General features: G+C 41.3%; 1 protein-coding gene across 1 annotated transcript in view; it reads left to right on the forward strand.

Annotated features, from left to right (window-relative positions):
* atxn1a (ataxin 1a) overlaps positions 1–26,048 on the forward strand; it is a 121,533-nt gene that overhangs the window by 36,427 nt on the left and 59,058 nt on the right. Inside the window, exon 2 of the mRNA XM_033636572.2 lies at positions 682–869. The gene's annotated coding sequence lies outside the window, so the exon portion shown is untranslated. The remainder of the gene's footprint in view (positions 1–681; positions 870–26,048) is intronic.

Consider the following 26,048-nt stretch of genomic DNA (forward strand, 5'->3'; position numbering starts at 1 on the left):
ACTGTAAAACTAATCAGTGCTGCTCTGTCAATACATTGTCTGTTTCTCACCTAAAATGATTTCAGAAACAGAAACAGAAGCTTACGGTTTAAATATAAAGTGAAATTGTTGGTTACTATCCGCCCACCATACTGCTTTCTGTGTCAAAACAGAGGAGCTTGCATTATGTCACCTACTAGTTGGAGCATTTATTGGTCCGGTGCGGCGCAGTGCATTTTGGTATTGTATCTTTTCTACCTCTTGCACAAAAGCGAATGCCACATTCCTTTTTCTCTGTTTCCCCTGGTCATGTAGAACCAATTTTAAAAGTATTTGCATCTTTCTAATGCATAGACAGCTCAGTTTTATGAAAAGATAATTTTTCCAGCAGTGAAATTCTTCTTTAAGTGAGCAAGTTGTTAGTAATCAGATTGTCTCTACCTCACAGAATAGTCACCATGAGTTTATATTTCTTCATAAGCTGCTGTTCTGCATAACTGTCATTAAACCTGAAAGCAAATCGTTTTGTGCAGAATAACACTTTGGATGAAGGTTAATTGCATAGCAGGGGATTGAGTTATTATGTAGCGATAATTGAGCTAGAACAAGCAATAATCATATCAGGAAAAATAATAGAATACTGTAAGGAGCACTTTGAAAATGGTGTTAACGTTATCTCCATCTTTGTGTGTTTCCCTGTAGGGAATGGTGACAGCACCTCCAGACAGACAGACGTGGACAGACAGCGCAGGCACCCGGAACGCTTCCCTCCCATTGGTGGAGAGATCCAGACTTCACACAAGGAACTGCAACTCCAGTCGGTTGTCAGCTCTCAACTGAGCAGCAGGCTCCACCTACTCCGCCCAAGTAGCTCTGCCTCCTCTGCTCAGGTAGGACGGAAGGTTCTCACCAGTAATGTGTTCAGTTAAGTTAAAAGAAACTCGAGTGCATTTGCCCGTTTTATCAGGTTTGTTTAGGCTGCCAATCAAACTCGGCTTTCACATCACACACACATATGAGCTGCACCAAAGTGGAGCAACCAATAACTCCTGTGATGGCAGTTATGTGATTTTCACATGCAATCAAAAGCTAAACTGCTGTTAAATCCATCTGCTGATGGTGAACTCTGAAGGGATTGATCGTATAAGCCTGTACAAGAGATGTATAAATTTATGCAAGATCGTTTGGTAATCATGGCAACACATATCCATAAACATTTGATGGGATTTGTGGGGATTTTCCCTGATCAATCAGAAAGTCAAAAGGAATTAAAACCTAGTTTGTTGATTGATCGTGTTTCAGCAGGTTTTGGCAGCGAGACGCAGTGACCACAGAGTAATTATCTAATCATAATACTAAAGCACAAGATGCCTTTTTTCAGCCTCTTTCGAAATGTTCATCACTATTCATTACTCACCTCCAGTTACAGTCTTGGACAACAATTTTTTCTGTGAGTATTGTACTTTCATGTGACGCCATAGAAGATAAATACATGAGATGCAGCAACGTGTCTCATGTTCTGCTGTCAGTCACCAGAGTTAGATTTTCCCATGAGTCCAGGTGATGCTGATGATGCAGGATGACACTCACCAAACTGTCCAAGAGATTAGTTAAACATCAGTCCATGTAACTTCAAGCGTCCACCTCCTATTTATAAGTAAAAAGTCTGTGTGAACACAAAATGGAAACAATGCATCTTTTTCTTTCTTTGTTCAAAATGAGCTTCTATGAGTGTGAAAGCAATCTAAGGACCTCTTCACACCCGGAAGTCCAAACCAATGTTCACATTTTTTAGCACTATATACACCGATCAACTAAAACATTAAAACCAGTGGTGGGTGAAGTGAATAACATTGATCATCTTGTTACAGTGCAATATTTCATTGGGAAACCTTGGGTCCTGGCATTCATGTTAATGCTACCTGATGTGCTCCACCCACCTGAACAGCATTGCAGTCAAAGTAAACCCCCTCATGGCAATGGCACTTGTCGATGGCCGTGCCCCCCCAGCAGGACAGTGCACTATGCCACATCACAAAAACTGCTCAGGAATGACCCAAGGAATGGGACAAAGAGCTCAAGGTGTTGACCTGACCTCCAAATACCCCAGATCCCAATCTGATCGAACATTTGAGGGACGTGCTGGTACACCAGATGTACCACCGATCCATGGTGGGTCCTCCTTGGACCGGACTTGGCTCTGACCTGTCAATGCATGGACAGGACCTCTGGAGGGTGTCCTTTGGTGTCTGGCACCAACGCGTTGGCTTCAGATCTTTTGAGTCCTGTGGGTTGTGAGGTGGGTTAACAGCATGTCCCATCCCAGACTGGGATCTGGGGAATTTGGAGGCAAAGTCAAAGCCTTGAGGTCTTGGTCATGTTCCTTGGGCCACTCCTGAGCAGTTTTTCTGGTGTTGCATGGTGCACTGTCCTGCTAGGGGGCCACTGCTACTGGGGAGTGCCGCTGCCATGAGGGGGGTACCTGGTCTGCACTGGTGTTTAGATGGATGGAGCGTGCCAGGTGGTATCCACATGAATGTCAGAGCCCAAAGTTTCCCCACAGAACATTGCATTATAACAAGATGATCAATGTTGTTCACTTCACCTGTCAGTGGTTTTAATGTTTTGGCTGATCAGTGAACATTTGATCCAGTTATTGGTTTCACATTGCACTTATGCAAGTGCACTAAAGAACTGTACATGACATACAATACAGGCCAAAAGTTTGGACACACCTTCTCATTCAGTGCGTTTTCTTTATTTTCATGACTATTTACATTGTAGATTCTCACTGAAGGCATCAAAACTATGAATGAACACATGTGGAGTTATGTACTTAACAAAAAAAGGTGAAATAACTGAAAACATGTTTTATATTCTAGTTTCTTCAAAATAGCCACCCTTTGCTCTGATTACTGCTTTGCACACTCTTGGCATTCTCTCCATGAGCTTCAAGAGGTAGTTAGAAAAAAATAAATTAAAAAAGCCTGCACTAGATATTTTTCTGGCTATTTACACTCTGTTTTATGTGTGGGGTTGTTGAGAATTTTGTCAATATTAGATGTAATATATCAGAAGAACTGACGTGCTTATGTCTGTTTGGGTTTATGCGTTCTTTTGTGGCCTAGAGGATAAAACTTTTCATGGCCTGTCTGAGCTCTTCTTCTTCCCCTCTCTTCTTTTATTCATATGATTTGTCTATTGATTGTGTTTTTCTTGACCCCACACTGACATCTCTGAACTCATACAGTCGTCTCTTCCTCCAAACTCTCTTCCTTCCTCTCAGTCTTTATCCACTCTCCATCTGCGCTGTCTCCCTCCGTCCTCTTTTCCTCCTCTCTGTATCTTCACCCTGCACTGTATCTATTGAAGCTCCTCTGTCAGTCCTTTATCTCGGTCTCACCAGCTGTGTGTTGAAGCTTCATTCTCTCCTATGAGGGAGAGCAGAATGAATAGAAAGGCTTACTGAGAACAGTGAGGAAGCCAATCCCTGCCTTTCGTCTCAGTGGGCACATCTCTTACTCCGCTCGTGTCCTCTCATGTCCTCTCGTCTCCTCTGTCCTAAGACTCTGCTGTGACCAATCCTGTCTCCTCTGCCTCCTGCTGCTCACTGTGCCTCGTGTCTCAGATGGGGTGTTATATTTATGGAAGATGTATTGTGAGTGAGGGGAAAAAGATTATGCACAAACACAACCAAAGCACAGACTGGATTTTTGTGCCAATTTCAATTAAACTGCGGATATTCAGATGTTTAATTGGTTAAAAAAAAACACTAAACCCCAAGAAAAGTCTCTTCTGAGTCTCATCCTAGTTGCAGCATACCTGCTTTTCACTACACAGTTTTGTGTTTATCACCCTTCAGCAGTATACGGTTATACTTGATTCACCAACAGCATCATTAGATTTTGCTGTGAGATACTTCAGTGTGCTCAGGGACTTATCTTCATAACTATACAAATATGTTTTGAAGTACAGACTAATTAGTTTATTAAATTAACTTTGTACCAATTCAGAGAGGAGTAGCTAAGAGGGGCATAAAATAAGCAGAGCGTCTGAGAAAAAGTATAAAGGAAAGGTAAGATTTAGATGAAACATAGAGAGAAAAGTAGGTAATTAAGTAAAAATGATGAATATAAAGCAGTTGTGTAAGTTAATGTTTTATGTTTTCTCACTCACAGAGATTCAACCTCTCTGTGCCCTTCCTTTCCTCCCTCTCTCGTCTCTCCTCCCTGTCTCCTCCTTTCTTCACCCATCAGTCTAGCTGAATGGAAATTACACATTTACACCCCCTGCTTCTTTCTGCTCCCCCTCTCTTTTGTAAATTCGCTGTTGACAGTCGCCTTTCTCCGAGCAGAAAGCCTCAGAAATGAGCAGATGGAGGGCTGACAGTCTCAGAGCTCAAACAATGACGCTGGGCGGCAAGTCGTGGCGATCAACACATGTCAGAAAATGGCTGTTAATGGGGGAACCATATACAGACTGTCAGTCATCTATATAGGGGATGGATCCATTTTTGTCTTGCTGCCTGCCGAGGAAGTAGAATCCAGTCACCTAACATTTGACAATAGCGTTTACATGTTTGGCCTTATGTTGCATCCTGCGTTACAGTGAGTTCAACTGTAGAGTATGATTACAGGTAAATAATACATGTCTTATGAAGGCGAGTTGAGATGGTGCCAATGTGTTCCAAAGATTGCTTGCTCCTGTATGAGTTCATGTTGCATCCACTCTGAGAAACAGTACATGGCATTGTTTTAGCCACATCAAAGCTGTTTCACTTTTAATTTGTCTTTTAAAAGAAAAACAGTGGGAAAAGGCTTTCTGTTTATGGCAGAGTGATATATATATAAAAAAAAAGACCAGAAGATTTTTTTCTAATATTGGTTTGTGTCACAATGTCTGTATATTTCTGGAAAGTCATGTTAGGTTGTATTATTGACAGATGGCCGTCAGACTTAAGCTGTTATTGTCAGTATTTGAAGTAAAATCTCAAGATATGGCGATAGTTTCCCTGTGCGGCACAAGGTGGCGCAGGGTGGCGAACCCCGCGCAGAGCTAGTTTTGAGCTGAGATGGGTGTGGCCGCGCAGCAGGGGGAGGTGTCGACAGATCCAGCTTGGCGCAGTGACAGTTTCGTGCCAAAAGGCTTCGCCAAAGGTCAAGTCAAGTCAAGTTTATTTATATAACACATTTCATGCGACAAGCGCAGACTCAATGTGCTTAAAAACAGAAACAAAGGTACATTGTCATGACAAAACATAAACATTATGATAAGAGTGACTAACATTTATAAAAACACACAAGATGTAATCAAAGGTGTTGGTTAAACAAGATAAGAGGATATCTTTCCTATCATTGTTAAAAACAGGAGATAATAACAATAATAATACTAATTCAGTAAACCTAACTAAAGGCTTGTGAGCATAGATATGATTTAAGTTTGCTTTTAAAAGAAGACACTGAAGTAGCAAACCGTAGTTCAATTGGCAGCAAATTCCAGAGAGTGGGACCATAATGACTGAAGGCACCAAAACCTGAATTGGAGTTGAGTCTGGGTATTGTGAGGAGACCTTTGTTTGATGATCGAAGGGATCTCTCTGGTACGTACTCAGTGAGCATGTCAGAAATGTAGGAGGGAGCTAACCGATTAAAACATTTATAAACAATAAGAAGAACTTTAAAATCAATTCTTTGTTTTACTGGGAGCCAGTGTAGTGATGATAAAATCGGGGTAATATGGTCAGACCTTTTGATTTTTGTTAGTACCCTAGCAGCTGCATTCTGAATAAGCTGGAGTTTGTTTAATGTTTGTTTTGGCAGTCCAGCAAAGAGGGCATTGCAGTAGTCTAGTCTACTAGAAATAAAAGCATGCACCAGCTTCTCAGAATCAGATTGGGATAAAAAACATCTAACTTTAGCAATATTTCTCAGGTGATAAAATGCAGTCTTAGATATATTAGAGATGTGCTTGTGGAAGTTGAGGTTGGCATCAAGAACCACACCTAAGTTTTTGACATGATCACATGGTTGAACAGATAAGGGAGTAAGCAGGGATTGAATTTCATGCCTCAGGGCCTTAGGACCAACAACAAGAATCTCTGTCTTGTCCCGATTAAGCTGTAAGAAATTTTTGCTCATCCAGGAACTGATATCTGAGATGCACTGGATGAGATTGTTCAGAGGGTCATGTTCATTGGCAGAAACCGATATGTATAGCTGTGTATCATCAGCATATGACTGATATGAGACTTTATATTGCTGAATAATGGACCCAAGAGGAAGCATGTATATATTAAATAAGAGAGGACCTAAAATCAATCCTTGAGGGACACCATATGGAATGCTTATCTTATCTGAATCAAAATTACCGATGGACACAGAGAAAGATCTTCCAGTGAGGTAAGAAGAAAGCCAGTATAGAGCTGTACCTTTAAGGCCTACACAGTGTTCAAGACGTTGAATAAGAATTTCATGATCCACAGTATCGAACGCTGCGCTTAGATCAAGAAGTACCAGAACAGAGACTTTATGATTGTCTGTGTTAATTTTGAGGTCATTCACTACTCTAATCAGAGCAGTTTCAGTACTGTGGTTTACTCTGAATCCAGACTGATAAGTGTCAAACAGATTGTTATTTGACAGATGCAGATATAACTGTTGGTAAACAACCTTTTCATGTATTTTCCCAAGAAATGGAAGATTTGATATTGGTCTGTAGTTGTCAAAAACCAGTGGATCAAGATTATTTTTCTTTAACAGTGGTTTCACAACAGCGTGCTTGAGACATGAGGGGAAAGTTCCAGAAAGTAGGGAGACATTAACAATGTCAAGAACATCCTCCACCATACAACTAAAAACATTTTTGAACATTTTAGTTGGCATCATGTCAAGAGCACATGTTGAAGAACTGAGCAGCCGCACTACATCATGCAGCTCACAGGATTGAATCAGGGCGAAGTTGGAGAGAGTGTTAGCAATGTTACGCTGAGTCAAAGAGACATGATCATACACGCCAGCAGAGGAAGCCACAATTTTATCTCTAATATGAGAAATTTTGGATGTAAAATATGTGGCAAACTCATTACATTTCTCAGTAGAGTGAAGATCAGTAGGAATTTGTCTAGGTGTATTAATCAGCCTATCAATAGTACTAAACAGCACTTGGGAATTATTTGAATTTTCAGCAATTATTTGAGAAAAATAATGCTGTCTAGATTTTTTAATTTCATTGTTATATTTACTGAGATGATCCTTATACCTTAAAAAATCTACTTGTAGTTTGGTCTTACGCCACTTGCGTTCAGATTTGTGGCAGGATCTTTTTAATACTTTGACTCTTTCCACATTCCTCCAGGGTGTTTTCATTTTAGCAGTAATTGATTTAATTCTCACAGGCGCAATATTGTCCAAGATTTGTATGACTGAGGTATTAAAATTATCAACTAAATTGTCACACAATGACAGAGAAGACAAATTTAAATTTAAAAAAGACTGGGACCTGCAGCACTTAGCAGAGTCATATCTAGAAATAAATATGTTAGGTGTTTCAGCACAGATGGCCCGTTTTTTAAATAATTTCGATTTTAAACCCGGCACAAATTTGGTCAGAGCAACATTGAAAAAAATACAAAAGTGATCAGAGATCCCAACATCCCGTGCACATCCTGTAGTCACATCAAGACCTCTGGAAATAACTAAGTCAAGAGTGTGACCTTGATTGTGTGTAGGTCCAGAAATGTGTTGCGTGAGCTCAAGGTGCGCTAAAAGCTCGCCAGTTGAAACCAGGTCTACTGTCAACGCAGGCGGAGCGCAACCGGTGTAGTGGAAGTTTGGCTGACCGGCGGACAGTGCGCACACGTCACCAAAACCTCACAGGCAGGTTTCCAGAATGTCAGGCACATTAACGATGCAATAAATAGCCACAAAAACCACTATTCAATGCAACTATCTGCAATCAGCACATAAATGTATCTCTATATCGACTGTCCCGTCACATCTGATGTCAGATCAAAGGGGATTGGCACCGTTTGGCACGTTTGGCACGTTTGGCACGCGTAATGGAAACCCAACCTGATTTGATTAACACAGCCTGCAAACTAATGAGTTCACATCCCTCTCCGCCAACCACAAACAGCCACAGCATCAGATAGGGAGTATATATTCAGCACGTGCACGCGCACGAGTGAGATGCAACATTGATTTACAATTGTGTTGACCTCCTCCTCCCTGGCTACCTTTGCATCATCAGCCCGTGGAGGTCTGCTCGCAGTTCTGTATATTCGGACACTGCGAGCTTGGACCTCCCGGACCAAAACATCAGTTTCCTCCTGGGAGAAGTTTGGCCGTCTGACGCTGCTGCTCTCTTCTGCCATGGCGAATTGAGTAAACTCTCATTACGCCTTCACGCGGCGCATTTAACGGCGAGGAGAGGGGCTCATTTGATTGGTGTGATGTGTGTAAAACCCACTCCACGCCTTCTCTCCTCCCTCTTTCTGACTTGCGCAGGTAGGAGGAACAGAGGTGGGAAAGAGGAGTAGCTGCGCCAGTGCGTACGGTGTGCCAAACTTGCAAAATCCGCCTGGCCACCCCCAGTTGGCGAAGCGCAGGTGCACTGCGCCTCCGCCTCGCCCGGTCTGCGAAACTAGAGGCCATTATGTTAGTCAGTGGAATGCTGCATAGTGACAGGTTTGCCCAGCCAGATTTCCCAAAAATGATGACATAAGTGCATGTTTTACTCACTGCTGGTGTGCTAAAAAAAAAAAACAGGTAATGCTTTACTGTAAATCATTTGTTTCTTTGTAATAAGTGATGTATTTATTTCCTGCAAGGAACGATGTATCTTGCTACTAAAATGGAGAAAGTGTTTGAGCTTTTTTACTCAAGTGAAGTCCTATTTCACCCACAATTAATACAAAATTACATCTTCTTTCCAAGACACTACAAAAGAAAATTAATTTAGATGTTAGCGTTGTTAAGAGTTTACTTGTGTGTATGCTTGAATATGTGCGCATGCATGTGTGTATCTGCCTGTCTGTAGTTGATCTTGCATACTACTGGACCCATCAGCCTATTATTTTTGGTGCACATTTATGACTGTATGCTCAAGGACCTCTCATGGATGTGGTAGGGGATGCTAGTCATCACCAAAATCACACAACAAAAGGCATTTCTGGCAATCGACTAGGCTACAAATAAACTTTATCTGTTTGTTGCAGGCCAAATTTTGGCTTTTTGTCAAAGCTCAAAAACAGACATCCATATAAAAGTTTGGTCTCATTTCAAACGGGAGCATCTGCAATTTAATTCCATAGCCGATGTGTCATGATCCATTGAAGTTAGGCATGATATGAGATGAATACCTCCCTGCTTTTGTCATCTTCATCACCATCTTGACTGTAAGGGAGCCAGGAGGGACAAATGGGTGACATTAACTCTTCTCTGTCCCACTGCTGTCATACACACTGGACACACAGCCTGCCCTGCCTTCCCTGTTCCCCACCTACGTCCATCCAGACACACCTGGCAGAGATCTGCAATCTAGTGAGAACTTTAGAAGTTTATCATCATTTTCGTACTTACTGAGTTAGGTGTCCTGTCAGCTCTATTATCCAGGATTCACAGAAACCAGGAACAGAAATACCCTTCTGTCTGCTGTTACTAGACTGAAACGTCACATTGATCCGCTCATTAAGTGTCTAACATTACTGGCCGACTGTAACTTTAAATTCAGATGATCCCTGGGGCTGCGTTTGCAAAATACGCTTGGCTTTGATTTCATTATTGCAGAACTGGGCTGTGATATTTTAGATGCTCGGAGAAAGAGTAAACTTATTTATGTCTTGCAGGGGAAATCTGACAGCTTTATATGGATTCAATCAATTTTCAGAGATTGATTTTTTTTTTCTTTTTTTTTCATATGAAACTGAAATTACTCCCACCCACTCTCTCATGGTTCGACTCAATGCAGCCTGCAGCAACGGCTCACAGTAATCTCAAAGATGTCAAATTACCAATTAACCCAGCTATGCTCTCTATAATAAAGCTTCACAGGAGCCTTTAGATGTCCAACAATGCCAGGGGGTATCAGGCCTTGAACAAATGCTCAATATAATGTAAACTGAGCCTGTCTCTGTTTTTTGACATTAGACTGCAGTAATAGAGTATAGCAAGCTAACACCAGAAAGGTTTACATTGATCCAGCAACCTGAAGAATGTTATTAATACCATTTAAATTGTCAGACACAGAAGGAATTCATTTAAACTCCACATAAGTTTCCTTTAGTAAAGAACCTGTTACACTCTGTGCCAATTGCTGCCTTCAGAGGGTTAAGCAACCTGAGTAAATGGAGAGGTCCCTTCTGTCTCGCTGTGTGTGAGCATGGATTTCCCCTTCTCTGTTTCCTTGTAATAGCTCCGCTCTGCTTTATTTGATCTGGGCCCCTGCTCTCATAGTAGGATTGAATTGGGTTTGGAGAGCAAGGGGAAACACACAGACATATACACACACCTGAGACTGCCAACTGCTACAGCAGCTGCCCCAGAACGAAGGAGGGAGAGAGATGGAGAGGGAAGGAGAGAGGGAGGGGCAGCGGGAAAGTAAGATACATGAGGACAGGGGAGGTGGTGAGAAGAGAAAGGAAGGGAGAGAGGAGACAGCTAATACGAGAGTATAGGAAGAGAGATGAGGAAAAGAGCGGTCAGCTTCTAAAGTGGTACTGGCCACAGACAAGGAGAAATCATTATTAAATCAAGACACATTTTATCACTGATTCATCCCGTTTCTTCCTTTCATGTCTTGTCTGCCTTGTTTTGTCTGTCCTCTATCTCTGCCCCCTCCTGAACGTCTCACTTTTGTCTCGCCATCTTTACTCGTCATGCCGCCTCTCTCCACAAACACACTCCCCGACACACACGTACTGTGGCTGTCTCTGCACACTAAGCAATTAGTTAATTACCTTGTCCAGTGTCGCTGAGTTCATCCAGACTGCTGTTTTTTTTTTTTTTTTTCAGAATTACTAAGAGGAGAAGAGAGAGGTATAGAGTAGAGACGGTGAAGTAATGAAGAGTGGAGGAATGAATGAATAGGGAGGCGTTCTCAAATGGAAGAGTGGGCCTGAGTCTGCCTATTGTGAATGTACTAGAAACTTTTCTTATCTCTAGTTAAGAGTTTCTTAACTCACACAGACATTTGTAAAGATATTTCACAGATTTGTATGAATGTTAGAAAATAAGAAATACTGTCTCAAGTTGGAAGAGTCAGTAGTGTAGAAGAGACAATACTTGTAGACTATACTGGAACTAGAAAGTGGGACCTCATGTGACTGACAGTTGGAGAGAAAAGGAGTGATAATACATAAAATGATGTTGATTTTTTTCATTTTGTCAGTTTAAAAAGTCCTTTAAATTACAATTGTTACAAAGGAATGAAACGGTAAATTTTATTGCGGATCGTAAATTAAAACACTCACTCTAAGTTGATCGTGGTTGATTTCCATTATTGAGATCATCGTGAGAGTTGTGTCCACCAGCAAAAACAGGCTGCATACACAGCAACCTCAAAAAACACAAAAGATGTTAATCAATCGTTGGCAGATTTAATTTTGAAAGTGATAATGCCATTCAAAAAGTTGAAAAGCCTGGCTATTTAAGATTGACTCCCACCTCCCAAAAAAGTGTCCTTTCTGTGATGCAATAAAATATTTGTTTCTTTACAAAATGTAAGTTAATGTGTCATTTTGAGACTTTTATGTATATTTTTATGATTATCAAGATAATATTGTAAATCGTAATTATTTTGGCCAGGATAATAGTAAAATGAAATTTTCATGTTGTCCCACACCAAGTTACAAACTAACATAATTCATGCACTTAGCTGTCTTGGTGTGTGGGCGGCTCTGTGGCTTAGTGGTAGAGCGGGTCATCCACCAATCGGAAGATTGGTTCGATCCCCGGCCCCTCCTGTCTGCATGTCGAAGTATCCTTGAGCAAGATACTGAACCCCAAATTGCTCCAGGTGATGCTTCCATCGCAGTGTGAGTGAGTGAGTTAAAAACTGAGTAGCAGGTGGCACAGTGTATGGTAGCCTTGGCCACCAGTGTATGAAAGTGTACGTGAATAGTGAATGTGACTCGTAGAGTAAAAAGAGCTTTGAGTGTTGATGACTAGAAAGGCGCTATACAAGGTCCATACTCATGTTTCCATTTTCATAATTTCAGAAGCAGCAACAGTGTTCTGACTACTATTTATTTATATTGGATTTAATTAAAAGTGTTTAACAAATTAACATTGACATCACTCGCAGTCCAGTTTCCATATCAGCTGACCTCACATTTGGTTCAGACCCAAAACTTGAGAAACTGTAACATAAACCTTTTTGCAAGGTCGCAATGCTCCGCAGCACAGCAGCACAAAACATCCTGTCTTTCTCCACCACCCGACAAAGCAATTATGTCATAGTATTGATAAAAAACAGCTTTTTTTTTTTTTTTTTTTGCACGGTTGATAGAATCATAAAAGGGACTCTCAGGAAAAAAATGCCCTTTCTGTTCTGAGAACCACAAAATAAAAATCGAATAACTCGTTCACAGTAAACTTCTGCAGTGGCTCATGTTCCACACAACCGCCGTCTGTTTACAAGGAAGGGAAGGGTCAGGCTTCACCATCTTACAGGAGGCCAATGGCTTCCCCCATAGGAGCTAATCAATGCGTGTGTTTCTGCTTGGCTCAACCACAGAGCTCCACAACTCCGTCCTGATAAACATCACCGTGCGTGTCTTTCCGCGAGTGTGTATTTGTGAATGCCTGTCAGCATGTTTGTTGTGTTAATACAGCATATACCTTCATCTATACGTGTCTGCATCTGCGTGTGTGTGTATACTGTACGGGGGGCGGGGGCGTATGTATGCATGTCTGAGACACAGCCTTCAGTGGTTTGTGTTTGTGCACTACAACATGCTGAATGCAGATGTAAGGGAACTGTGAAATGTCATGTGAAGCTGCGGGGTATTGACTGGAATTCGGCCAGCGGCATGGAAAAACATGTTGCTGTAGGTCGTTACTAATGAGCCATACGTGTGCTGGAACATTCTGTGTGTCTGTGAACGTGTGTGTTTGTGTGTGTGTGTTTGTGAGGGAATGGAGGTGGACGCTTGTGTCGGCATTTCTGCTGTGTGCACTGTGTCTTCCGTGAGAGTGACTTAATGTATCTAAGTGTTTACTCTTAAATTCGTATTAGAGAGCTGGATAGAGTCCGTGTTTCAGGAACTTAAGTAATGTGTGTGTGTGTGTGTGTATTTCTGCTGTGTGTGGGTGCCATTATTTAAATAAGTCTGCTTTCGGCATGATTAATCCACCGTCCTTCCTAACTCCGACCCACTTTTGTTGCTCTTTTCTTTGTTTGCTCTTGATTCCCTTCTGCTCTGTAGCATTAAGCAATGAGTAATGATGACTGACATCATCTCTGGCTAGGCTAGCACCAACTAATTGGCCACAGTGATCTGATTGCATTAGATGTTATTCCTTCAGGGTATTCCCTGTCTTCCGCCCCCACTTTGAAAGATATCCCTCATTGTTTTCATGGAGTCAACTTATTGCTTTTGTGTGGCGTTTGTTTCGTTGTATTCATAGTAGGAATTCACCGGTTGGTTGTAAGCACGTCGGGAAAATTAGCACTTCTGATTTATGGTTTGCGCATTTTAACCTGAAAAGTGACTAATGTTAAAGCTGTGATTGCTGTTGAGCCTTGACTGGTCTTGTTAATTGCTATCATCTAAAATGCACGTCTCAGGATACCTCAAGGATATTACACACGCGCTACAGGGACACCAATATACCACTGGAATGTCTTTGGTTATTGTGTGGATGCTCTGGGTGCTCGTGAGAGAAAGCAATAAAGGTTGAAAAATGAAGTTGTGCTTTAGATTTACTAACAGCCATGAGAGGCTTTTTCCTCCACTCATCTCTCTCTCTGTCTTCTCGCCCTTCTTCCTTTCATAGCAGCCGCTGTGAGAGCCACCTTTCCAAGTGAGGTAAAATGATTATAGTAATGGATGCCCCCCACTCCAACCTTTCTCTTGCTCTCCTTCACAGTCACCACTCTGTACATTCTGTTCTGTGCATTAGTGCGGCCCCGGGGATGCCCTCACTCTCTGCAGCTTAATGCAATCACACCTCCAGTATAAGTGCACTGAGAGAGAGAGAGGGAGAGACAGTCGAGAAGAGGAAGTAGGGGAGATCTGAAGGGGACTGGTGGGTGGCAACTGGCGGGAGTGATCACATCAGAGGATGATAATTACCTGCAGACAGGATGGAGAAGTCATGCAAATGAGATAATTTACAGGTTTCCCCGTCAGCAGAGGTACCTGTATAGTTTCTTGCTACAAATGTCATCTGTACCACTGTGGAACTGTTAATTTCCTGTCGCCTTTTACTAGCAGTTTCATTATGATAGTTTTCATGGTTGGTATGCAAAGAATGTCCACCTCTGTTAATGCAAATTCTCAATTTGGAAACTAAAAAATTGAACAAATCTTGAAATATAGCAAAGAAATTCACACTTGGATGAGGTGGAAAAGTTGGTGTATCGACAAAAAGTAACACGCTCATGCACACAGGGCTGTGACCAGAACTCTACCAAGAGCACATAGCTGTAATATTAGTTCTTTAAAACTCTATATTTCCATTGCCCGTTGTTCTCTCCATACTTAAAATCCACTGTTTCCCTTCATTTGAGGGTTGACAGGCTCATTTTATGATGTCATCTTGTGTCACCCTCTTCTGCAGTGATACCTGACTGGAGAATCAGCACCACCCACTACTTATCTCGATTAACCAAATTGCAGTATTCCCTTAACAGTAGTGAATGGAGAAGGACATGAATTTGCATTTTCTTTTGCAGATTTACTGGAAATTCGGTTAAAATTTGTGCTACATTTGAATGGAAACCCAACTGCTGATTAATTGGATTGATTATATGAAATGCCTTGTGTGTGCCAAGTGCCTTGCCTTGTGGCTGTAAAAAGACTTTAAGAAGTCACAAGGTCTATAAGGTCACATTTCTGGAGAAAAAAAAGAGACCAAAGTTTTGTTTATTTACACATGTAAGATGATGGCATGAAAAACGCAAACGTCACCTCAAAAGCAACAAAAAAAAGTGGCACACATTCTCAGTTGTTTTAATGGATTGTACGCCCAGATGAAATAGTCAGGAGTTCGTGATGACAAACACTTTTCCTCCAGGAGCAGTTGAGCTCAGTTCAGCAACTTCAGCTTTTAGTGAGATGAATGGGGATGGCCTTTGTGGGGCCTGGGAAGTCCTAATGCTGAGACCTATAGAAAGCTTATTGCTTTTACAACCAGGCTATATGATAAAGTGCCATCTTTCTGACCACCCACTCTCTCCTACCTACCGTTTGCTCTCCATCTATCTCACTGTCTCCTCCGGGTTTTACTCCGGTGCTGTGCCTTGTTGCACCCTCTTATCATCTTCTCTTCTTCACCTCTTTGTCAGTTTTTTCCCCCTATTCATCTTGCTGTATGTCCTTATTGCTCCTTTTTTCTGCATGGCTCTCTCTAACTCCTCGTCACTGACATTGCCACACTCTCCTCTTTTCTTCCACACCCCCCACTCACCCATCTCCCTCCTCTCTTCAATAGTTAGCAGCACTGTGACATTAGCAGCCACTGCGTTTTAATGTTATTTACGTCCTTTTCCTTTGTGTTGGCATGGCTGAGCAGACACTGAGTGGTGTTTGTAATTGGCAAATTGGTTGGCACATTTATGCTCGTGATCTGCTGCCGTCCTTAGCGGTTCAGTTCAGTGGAGTTCAGCTCCAATCACTTCCTCCCACCCTCTGGGATAAGTGCCTTGAGAAAACCAGTCAAGTTAGCTTTACAGGAGTTAAGGAGGCAAATAAACTTTATTTTAAGACTGTATTTGAGCTTGTCATGTTGTGGCTACCCTGTCTTACAGTTATTTACACACACAAACAGAAATGTGTCATTGTATGTCCTTTGTAATGTTATTACTATATATTGTTTTTTTGGAGATTTCCAGATCTAAAGTAGCAGTGGGATTAGTCTAGTTCTTTTAACAATAGCTGGATTATTACTTATATGTAAAACAAAAGTTTTGCTGTGGGATTCTTGTTGGCTGTCTCAAAATATCACTCCATTATTCTTGTACTGTATAGTGCTGTATATATACTAAGCCTTCCTGCCATCACAAAAGTATCTGTGCAGTCTGTGCGGCAGTGCTGATGGATGGCCACTTATGAGTATCCCCATATACTCTCCACTTACGCTCCTGTACTCAATCCTTTTATGTATGGAGAGGTGTGGGCTAATAGCCCATTGAGCCAAACTAGTTTTTCTTCACTTGGGGGAACGGAGTGAACTTGGGGCTAATGTAGCGCCCTGTGGCTTCCTGAATGGTGTAACAATGGCAGATGGGCTTCGGTTGAGGGATTTTAATGGAATCATCCAGGGTGATAGCCAGCAGACATTATTCAAAAGGACTACCTGAGAGATTTTCAAACCTTAAGTATTTGTTTGTACACTCTCTCAAAAAAGAATCAACCACAAGCTTTTGTCTCTCCTGCCCTAGCTCTGTTACTTTCTTAAAGATTTCTCAAAAATTATAGTTATCTTTTTTTAATGTTTGATTGTTTTCAAATAATCAATTAATCCTGTTTATAAAATGTCAGAAAATAGTTGGAAAGAAATGCGGATCACAATTTCCTATAGTTTCAAGTGACATCTACAAAGTGCTTGATTCATCTGACGAACAGTCAAAACACTGAAGATATTAAGTGAGGATAAAAAAGCAGCATATTCTCACATCTGAGAAGTTGAAACCAGCAAATGTTTGAGTTTTTTCTTATAAAGTGAGTAAAAAAGGTTACTGGTGGGGGGATGTGTCCCTTTGTGATCACTCTGTGCTTCCTTTATGATTTTGGAGGTTTTTGTGAGTTTGTGGAATTCTTCATGAGTTCTTTTTTTTGCTGTGGTTTGATTGATCAGAGCTGATCTGATCAGATCGATGGATTAGAGGAGCAGCTGCTGCAGAGCCAAGTGAAAGCAAACCTTTAGACCAAGTGCTGTACCTCAAGGTGCATGTTTTCCATGGCAACGCAGCCTGTTTTATCTACGCCCTGCTCTCCGAGAGTGTGGTGCTCTGAATAACAGAGCATTTATATATTCCAACAGCACTCAGAATGAATTGTCCACCTCCTCCAGAAATAGAAAATTAATATGTAGTGGCACATGCTGATGCAGTGGTGGGCTGCCACAAACAAATGAATGTGTGGAAACGCTGCAGTTATTTTTGTGACAATCAACTAATCAGTTGATAGACTAATTGTTTTAGCTCTAGCCCAAATAACAGTGCACATCTAACCCTTGTTAGAAGAGATATCTTAGCCTTGAAAGAAATTCTACATTTAGCATCAGCAGCTCAGTTATACTGAAAGTAAATCTTCACAGTACTTTTCATATTTTCATCATCTCTCCTCAAAATAAAATGTCTTCGTCTGACCTTTCATGAATGCATCTGTACAACATGGTTCCTCTCAGCAATAATTCAGTGCTGTGGTGCTACACTCTGGTGGGACTTCATACAGTATTGTGATAGCCTCAGATAGGGAACGTGCTATCCACATCACAGAGCAGCACAATGCCGTGAGCCTGCCACTGTACATAACTGCAGGCTGTGTTGACTGGTGCAAGAGAGGTTACGTAAACATACACAGCGAGGGAGGATGGATCGGCCATAATGTCACATTCAGAAATATGTGTTAAAGAAGAGTTTGCAACTGGAAAAAAGGACGGAGAATCAAAAGCATGTCTAATCAGACTGCCATAAATAGAGAGGCAGGTCGTCACTGTTACTGTGCAAAGTAAGACAGGTTTTTCCACTAAAAATGTTTTCTAAAATCACCCTAATAATGAATCTGCACTACACATCATTCTTCCGAGAAGACTTAAACTGATTTCAATAGGTCGCAGTCCCTAAAATAATTGAAGCATTAGTATAAATGATGATGAGAGCATAGCAGACCTCAGACTTGAACCATTAATTACACTAGTTAGTTATTTACATGCTGCGGGAGGGAGGAACGCTCCTGTCTTGATTGTGCTGAGATACCACACAGGGTTTTCTCACCACGACTCCAGAATAACCTCTGAGCTGTTTGAAGGCGCTAGCAACCGTGTGTGTGTGTGTGTGTGTGTGTGTGCGTGTATGGTACAGTACGGGCGGGTGTGTGTGCAAGTGCGGAGGTGTGTGTGAATACGTTTGACAGCGAGTATTACATAACAGAGACGCCTGCTGCTGCAGGTCACCGTGAATGACAGCAGAAGACACACACACACTTGTAAATCATTACAGATACAAATGTGTCGTAGCTGCACATACTCACTGATACACACACATACTGCTCCCCTTTTATGCTTTTAGTGTTCTTCCTCTCTCGTCTCTCCATCTGGTCTGTTTGATCTGCAGCCTGATTAGCTCATGTATATACACTAGATATATATAGAGTTTATATGATAAAACTTTTACCCACAAAATAGTAAGATTTTTCTGCTTGTTATCCTCAGCTGGTTGACATTTCTCGTAATTGCTCTAAGGGAATGGCGTTTGTTTCCTTCCTTTTGTCTTTGTTGCAAATTTTGGAGGGCAGCTGCACAATTCCTGGAAAGTGTTCAGCAGGGGACAGTGCATGCAAACCATCCCATCACATGACAATGCATGAACAAACCAGCAGACATGACTTTCAGTTGCAACAGGAAGTCAAACAAACACACACACACACACACACACACACACGCAAAGGGACATACGCAGTCCACCTACACACCCACACACACAGGGATCCATCTGTCTGTTTCTATGTTCAGGACTATTGACTTCTGTTGCTGCACACATACATGCACACACACAAACACCCAGGAGCTATGGTGTTGCCAGCTTTGTGGAGTATTTTTAGTAGGGTCGTGGCTGTGTCTGTTTTCTCAGGTGCTGAGCATACTGGACCCTGTAAACTTGAATGAAGAAAAAGCCTGGTATTATATAAAGATGTAATACAGTCTGTTCCTCAGCCCCGCTCTTCTCACTGCACCAGCCGTGCTAATGAATCTACATAACTCCTTTAATAGAAATCCATGTCTGAGCTGCACTCAGATCCCTGTGCACGCACAATCATACCATGTCATCCATTTGCAAGCTCTTGCAGAAATGCGCACACACACACACACACACACACACACACACACACACATACACCCAGAAAACACACAGAGTTTATGAGCGAGTATGACGTGCCATGTGTGGAGGACACGCAGGTCCAGTTTGGGCACTGATTCTATTCTAAATGAAGCAGGAGTTTGTGAATTATTGAAACGCCTGTCCTCTTTCTCGGCTCCCTCTCCATCTCTCTCTCTTCTCTCCCTCTTTAGATCTCATTTTTCTCTCTCTCCATTCCTCTTTCTCACACACACTCTTATCTTCCCTTTGCTTCCTTCTTTTTTCCTCTTTTATTCTACTCTATTAGATAAGCGGTCAGATTGATTTGTGAACCAGTAGCACAGTGTGTGTGTGTGTGCATTTGTGTGATTTGAGTGATGTTGGTTAATCCAGTGTTGTCCTTGGGGAAAGATTTGGCCCATATTACAGCCTGCTATTACTGTGTCTAAAATCTCCTGTGCATTGAGACAGTCATTATTTACTGTTGTGCGTCGTCCCAACTCCCTCACTAGCATTTCTTTCATGAGGCTCCACCCAGCTCTGCAAAAGCAAACACAGAAGGACTCACAGAGATTAAAAATACTTTTATATTTAGTTACAGTGAACTGGTGAAGTGCCCACTCTGTCAATGCAAAACAGTCCATGCTATCACCATTATTTAAAGAGAAAAGAGCATCTTCAGTATACCACGTCTTATTAAGCATTGATACGTTATTTTGCAGCTGTACTTCAACATTAAACATGCTGTCAGTAAGCTCTGGAAAACAAGCAAAGAATCATTTCTTGACCACTGTCTACTTTCTGTCTCCTACTAAGATAAATTGCCTGCCCAAAAAGTTGTTGTTTTTTGTCGGAGGAAGGAACAAATAGAAATAACACATACTCATACTTGCCAGTGACTTCCTAAATGACACGTCATTATGCAATGATAGCAGTTTTACTGTTGAGAAAAGGTCATAGCTTTGCACCAACACTATGTGTTTAGGTTGGAAAACAGGTGAAGGTTTGGCTTAAAATAAGTAACTTTGATACTCTGACTTGTGGTTTCACACAGGACACAAACCCTGGTCTCATGGGTGAAAGTCCTGTGTATGTTTGAATCACAGACCATCCTGACCACATCCCTATGCAGACTTTAGCCCCTTTTACACTGCCAGATTTTCGGCGAATGTTGGGCCGTTTTGCCTGCAAGCTGCGGGCGTTTACACACACAGAGCCAGATTGGCGAGTTGATCCAAGGTGCCCAATTTTCCGCCTTGTAGGGTAAACATATTGGCGGAACCTTTGTGGTTTAAAAAGAGGGGCTGTTGAAGACTTGTGGGAGGAGCTGTTGATGACGCCACACAAGCGACCCACTGGCTGTGGATAAACAGGAAACAGCTGGTAGCAGAATTTAGCGAGCAGCTAGTAGCAAGAGGGAAACACAAACCTGACAGACGCTGTAAAGATGAGCAACTGGGGAGACAAGAATTTTCAGCCTTCCTTGTCCTCGCAAATGAAGAGGCCATTAACCGTCAAATGACGGGAACGGTGAAGGACGGGCCAACTTACGAGAGAATCGCAGAAGGACTGACCAGCCGCGGGTTCTCTCGGAGCAAAGCTGTTTACGTCACACGCTGAGCTACACGTTTTGGTACTTGCTCACGCCCCCCATTGCCCCCGAAAAAGGCACATTCTGTATTAACAAAAGTAGGCAGGCAGCATTTTGATGCACTCCCCGATTTTTTTATACCACCAATGCTGAAAAAAGACTGATTGGGCTTTCCTGCAAATTTGCACAATTCTTATCTAAAAAGGGCTTTTGTCACTCTTTATACACGTCACTTGACTTCCTCTGTTGCTACATTTATAATCAGAGAGCCACTAAAACTTGCCACCAAATAATAGGCATAAAAATGAATCGTAGCTGCCCTCATAGACAACCCACATGGCTGTTTTTTGGATGAGGGTGGGCTGAATTAACCCGTTCACTTTAAGACTGAAAGTTCATTCTTGACCATGAAATCAGCAGCTGACAAAATGATCTCATCTCAAGTTCCTCTCAACAGCTATTCTATAGTTTTCAGTCATATCACATGTCTTTCCTCAGCAGATGGAGTTGCCCATTTGTCACTGAGTTGTTGATGTTCAAATCCATTTTCCTCTCATCAGTGTTGGCTTCAAACTTAAGTGAAATGTTATTCTTGATAACAGCAGCTGAGAAAATAATTTCACAATTCCCAGAGATGTTAGCACTTCTCTCAATTAATTGAATAAGGAAAACAATGTCCAACAGTGTAAAAACTCGTCTAGTCTAGACAAAAAAAAAGGCTTATAAAACTTTTTTTTACTCCTGGTTTAGCCATTGAATTTTCTCCATCAGGAGTAACTAACTATGAAGTCTTTGTCTCAAACACACACTGCATCAAAGTGCAGACAGATAGAGGAAGAGAGACATGGTGTGATGATAGTAAAACATGTACACTATACATTGAGTCTACCTCCCACTATCATCCCAGACAGACTCAACAGAGGTCAGATTACTACACTATATACCACCCAGTGCTAATGACTGATCAGCAGTCACAGACATGTAGGAACCAGTGGGAAAATATTTTTACACATATTCCTCCCTCAACCCCATCATTCATCACCCAGGGCTGATTGCTGACAGCGGCTGTGCCCTCGACTGTCTCTTTCTGCCTGTCACTCAGACCTCCAGGTAAACAGAGGCTGGGCTGGCCGACACTTGTGCTTTTTGTTTGTATAGATGTGGTTTCATGTATTAAAAGTTGTTGCCAATTCAAATGAATATTCAAATGTGGCAGATGTCTATTGTGGCTAAGTGCTGGCAGCAAGATGGGTCTCTATCCTGTGTTAGTGACAGGAGTTGATGAATGGCGCACTAATAACCAGCGCTCTCTGCAGGGAATACATGCTATGTTGAGCATGTCAAATAGCAGCAATTGTGTCTTTTTGCTGATGTTTTAACTTGAAAGAAGAAGACAGAGATGACAGCCAGGATTGATACATAGAAAGGTTTTCACTCAGGTGATGTATGAAGGACTTTCAGAAGATTGTTTTCATTCTTTTTAGTTACATTGGAATCCAGAGGCTCCAGTACAAGCAGTACTCAGGGATATCAGATTGGAAATCCCGTCCATCTCTTTACCCCTTTCTTTTCAAACACATTTTTAACTTAGTTTGAATCAGATATTGTCCGTCTAACCACATTTAACTCCCATGTTTGTTTGTTTTTAACCATTACTTAGACTAATACTCTAGTTTCTTTCATTTAGATCTGCTGGTCAATCAGTAGTCATCTAGGTACAATTGCAGTATTATCTGGAAGTTAAATGATAATTGATTAATCAATTAAAAGAACATTAATGAGCAGCACCTTTGAAAATCAGTTAATGAACAATATTTATAATTTCTCAGCTTCTTACATAACATAACATCTGGAAACATGGTGTCTGCAGGTTCTTAAAACGCCTTAAAATGTCTTAAAATTCTAAATATTAGGCCTTAAAGGTCATTAAATAGTTATAAATTTGAATGTGTGAGGTTTTAATTGCCACAAACATTTGATCTAATTTCATTTTTCCATCTCATAACTTCTTTTTGGCATAATGAGTCAAGCTCTTCTGTGTGAAAGTCCACATTTCTGATGTGACAAATCTTTAAAACTACCACTGAACCTCATACTGTCTTTTTACTTTATAACTGCACTAACATGTCCGCAAAATTTAGATTACCTTACTCACTCTAATAACCATATTCCTACATAAGATCTACCTCTGTACGTACTCTGTACTTACCTATATACTTACCTGGAAAAGATGATTTGTCCAAAATAATTCCTAAATTGGGTTAAAAAAATTGTCTTGAAAAGGTCTTAAAAAGCAGTAAATTTGAAAATTGTAATGGGTATTTTTCAAAACTTCAGACACTTAATAGACCAAACAACTGATTAATTGAAAAAGAAGTCAGTAGCTTAATTGATAATGGAAATACTCATCAGTCTCAGTGCTACTGTCATGTAGAAAAAAAATATGTCTTTGAGGCCATGTAAAGATTTCTGTTAATAAAATAAACCACCCAGAAACTGAAATCAACAGGAACACAGCTTCCTCTGTGCTCTCTGCTATTCAATATTGATATGAGCTGTCATTGGTCCAGTTATTTATGAGGCCCCTCCCTTGTATTTTTCCATTGGCCCGGGCTCTACAGTAAAACTCTTGTCTAGTCATGTTTAATCCAGAGGAGCCTGGTTTTCAATTGTCTGACAAAAACGACGGTCTGTCATAACTACTGTAGGTTTTCAGCCTATGTTCACATGTGGATGTTTTACAGCCTGTTTGCTTTCTATTTCTTGCTTTCTGTAGTTTCTTCTCTCACTCTTTCTGTCCCTCCCTCCCTCCCAGAATTGCAGCCAAAGACTCTTTCCCATAACCTCTTCAGACCTGTGTGTGTATGCCTGTGTGTGTTTCTGCACAGAAGTCTTAAATAAGAGACAGATCGAAAGGCATGCCGGCCTTGTATACACACACCCACTTGTGTGCTCAAACGTATATACACACACTTACACACACACACACGTACAGTACAGGCCGCATTACACAGACTCCAGGGACTTGTGTAGGAACTATTTCCTGTTTAGGGCTCGGAAGAAAGGGGAAGTAATGAGGATGAAATATGACGTAACAACAGTGGTGGTCTTCCTGTGTGCTCTACTCAGGCCTGGGTGTTACCCAGAGTTTAGTTTTCCATGGTCATTAACTGACCACGTGTACAGCTGCCGTTAGCTCGGCCAATTCAGACATCCTGGGTCCCGCAAAATGATTTTCACTCGCAAATTATGAACTACGAACATGGCCTGCCTGTTAGCTGTTCTCAGCTCAAGACACTAATGCACTTGGTGTCATTTTATTCATAATATATACAGTGGTCATGTGACTACTATCGTATGACTAATTATCAAAGCTCAGTACTTTTAAAGTACCAATCAAAATGTGTCAGTGGTAGAGTACTGCCAGATATTTAGAGTTTACAAAAAGTGCTTGATCAGATGCTTATTGTTGTCCGCTTTATTTGATTAAATGTTTTATCTAAATCAGTAAATGTTGCTAATTTTGGTTGCAGTTATTAACTCAAGGTTAAACATGGATGTTTTGTGAATTTTAGTTTTAGTAAACTGAGACAAACATGTTTTTATTCCCAGTTTTTAACTTGGTAAGGAAACCATTGTATTGGTCAAAGATTTCACTTAGCCCTATATGACCACTTATGAGTTTGATAACTGTGTTTACAGTAAGTGCTACCTTAGGTATCGCCTTTTCTTTGTACTGTTGGTTGTTAAGGTTTGTGCGTGTGTCTGTGTGTAAACACATGAAAAACACCTTTTTGCGAGATGAGAACATGAAGTGTTACATTTTCTCTTTTTAGACCACAAAACCTCACACTGAAAGCAGTTCTTTTTGTCAGCCATAACAACGTCTCGATGGCTGATATCGTTCTCATCTCGTGAGTGTGTGTGTGTGTCATCATGGTGAAATGTGGTCCTGGTGACACTGATTATAGCGGGAACTACCACAGAAGCAGTTTTCAGTAATTTGATTTGATTTTGTCAAAGCAAAAGTGTCACAACCTTGCAAGACAGAATCACAAAACATTACAGGTGTGTAACTGAGATCAAAATGAAGGTCAAGTTTGAAAATGGGTGTCGTTTGAGCCAGGGGAATGAAAGTAGGGGGGTAGAAAGTAGAGAAAGAGCCACTGGCCCTTCACTTTATGCCTCTGGCTCACAAAACTTTAAAGGTGTGTAGCTGAGATCGCAATGAGCACCATGTTTGAAGATTAATATGGTTTGTGCAAGAGCACCGGAAGTAACGAAGGGCCGTCTGTAGTTATTCCATTGCAAGATGGGCTTTAATTACTCATTATTTAACTCCACATGTTTCACAATTTTTCTGTTCAACACCATGGGTGGTTCTTACTTGACAATTCATGCCACACTGTGACCATCATCCCGTGAAGGTCTGGTTTGAATTGTCACGTTAGAACCACCCACCTCACTTGATATTTAAAAGGAGACAGTAACAGCTGGTGCACAGTTTTCCCTAACCTGAATGAAAATAGAAAGTGTTACAGTGCCTCTGTATACAGCATGAATGCAATATTGTCTTGGTTATAAACTGATGCACATACTGTAATGTGGAAGTGGCAGATGTAGCTGTACATTAGCAACGTATGCTGAGGTTAGCGCAAGTGGATTGTTGTACGAGTCAGTCACACTATGCAAGCGCGAATGAAACGCTGGTGCTCCACTATTGTAGGGAATGTGAATGGAAACACACCCAAGGGATAACTCATCTTCGACGGCATCACCCAGGTGATATATCACTGGGATGATAAATGTTTGGGTGCTTTAAACATAGCCAGGGTGGAACTAAGTGAAACACTTCTCCCAATTTTTATTATGCTATGTATTTTGGTATTCTCTATCTTATAACATAACAGAGGCTTTTCTGTTTTATACCCTATTGTGACCTGTTGACTTTTAGGAAAGTGTTTGAAAATAGTGAATGAACCAAAGTTGCTAGTGGGCAAAGCGTTACCCCAATCCCCAGCACAAGGGTCTTAGACACACGCGACACTGTCTGTTCAAAATAAGTGAAGAGAAATGTATCCTAATGCATTTGTTTTTTCCCCACTGTACTGAACTTGCACATAACCATTAGTGCTAAACTGGTGTATGAATTGCACCCTGACTAGTTTGTGACACCCCCACCTGACAAGCAGGATGACATAAAATTATCATCTCTAACACCTAAACCGTGGTGTTG

This window comes from Epinephelus lanceolatus, chromosome 16, assembly GCF_041903045.1.
Source record: "Epinephelus lanceolatus isolate andai-2023 chromosome 16, ASM4190304v1, whole genome shotgun sequence".
Taxonomy (NCBI): domain Eukaryota; kingdom Metazoa; phylum Chordata; class Actinopteri; order Perciformes; family Serranidae; genus Epinephelus; species Epinephelus lanceolatus.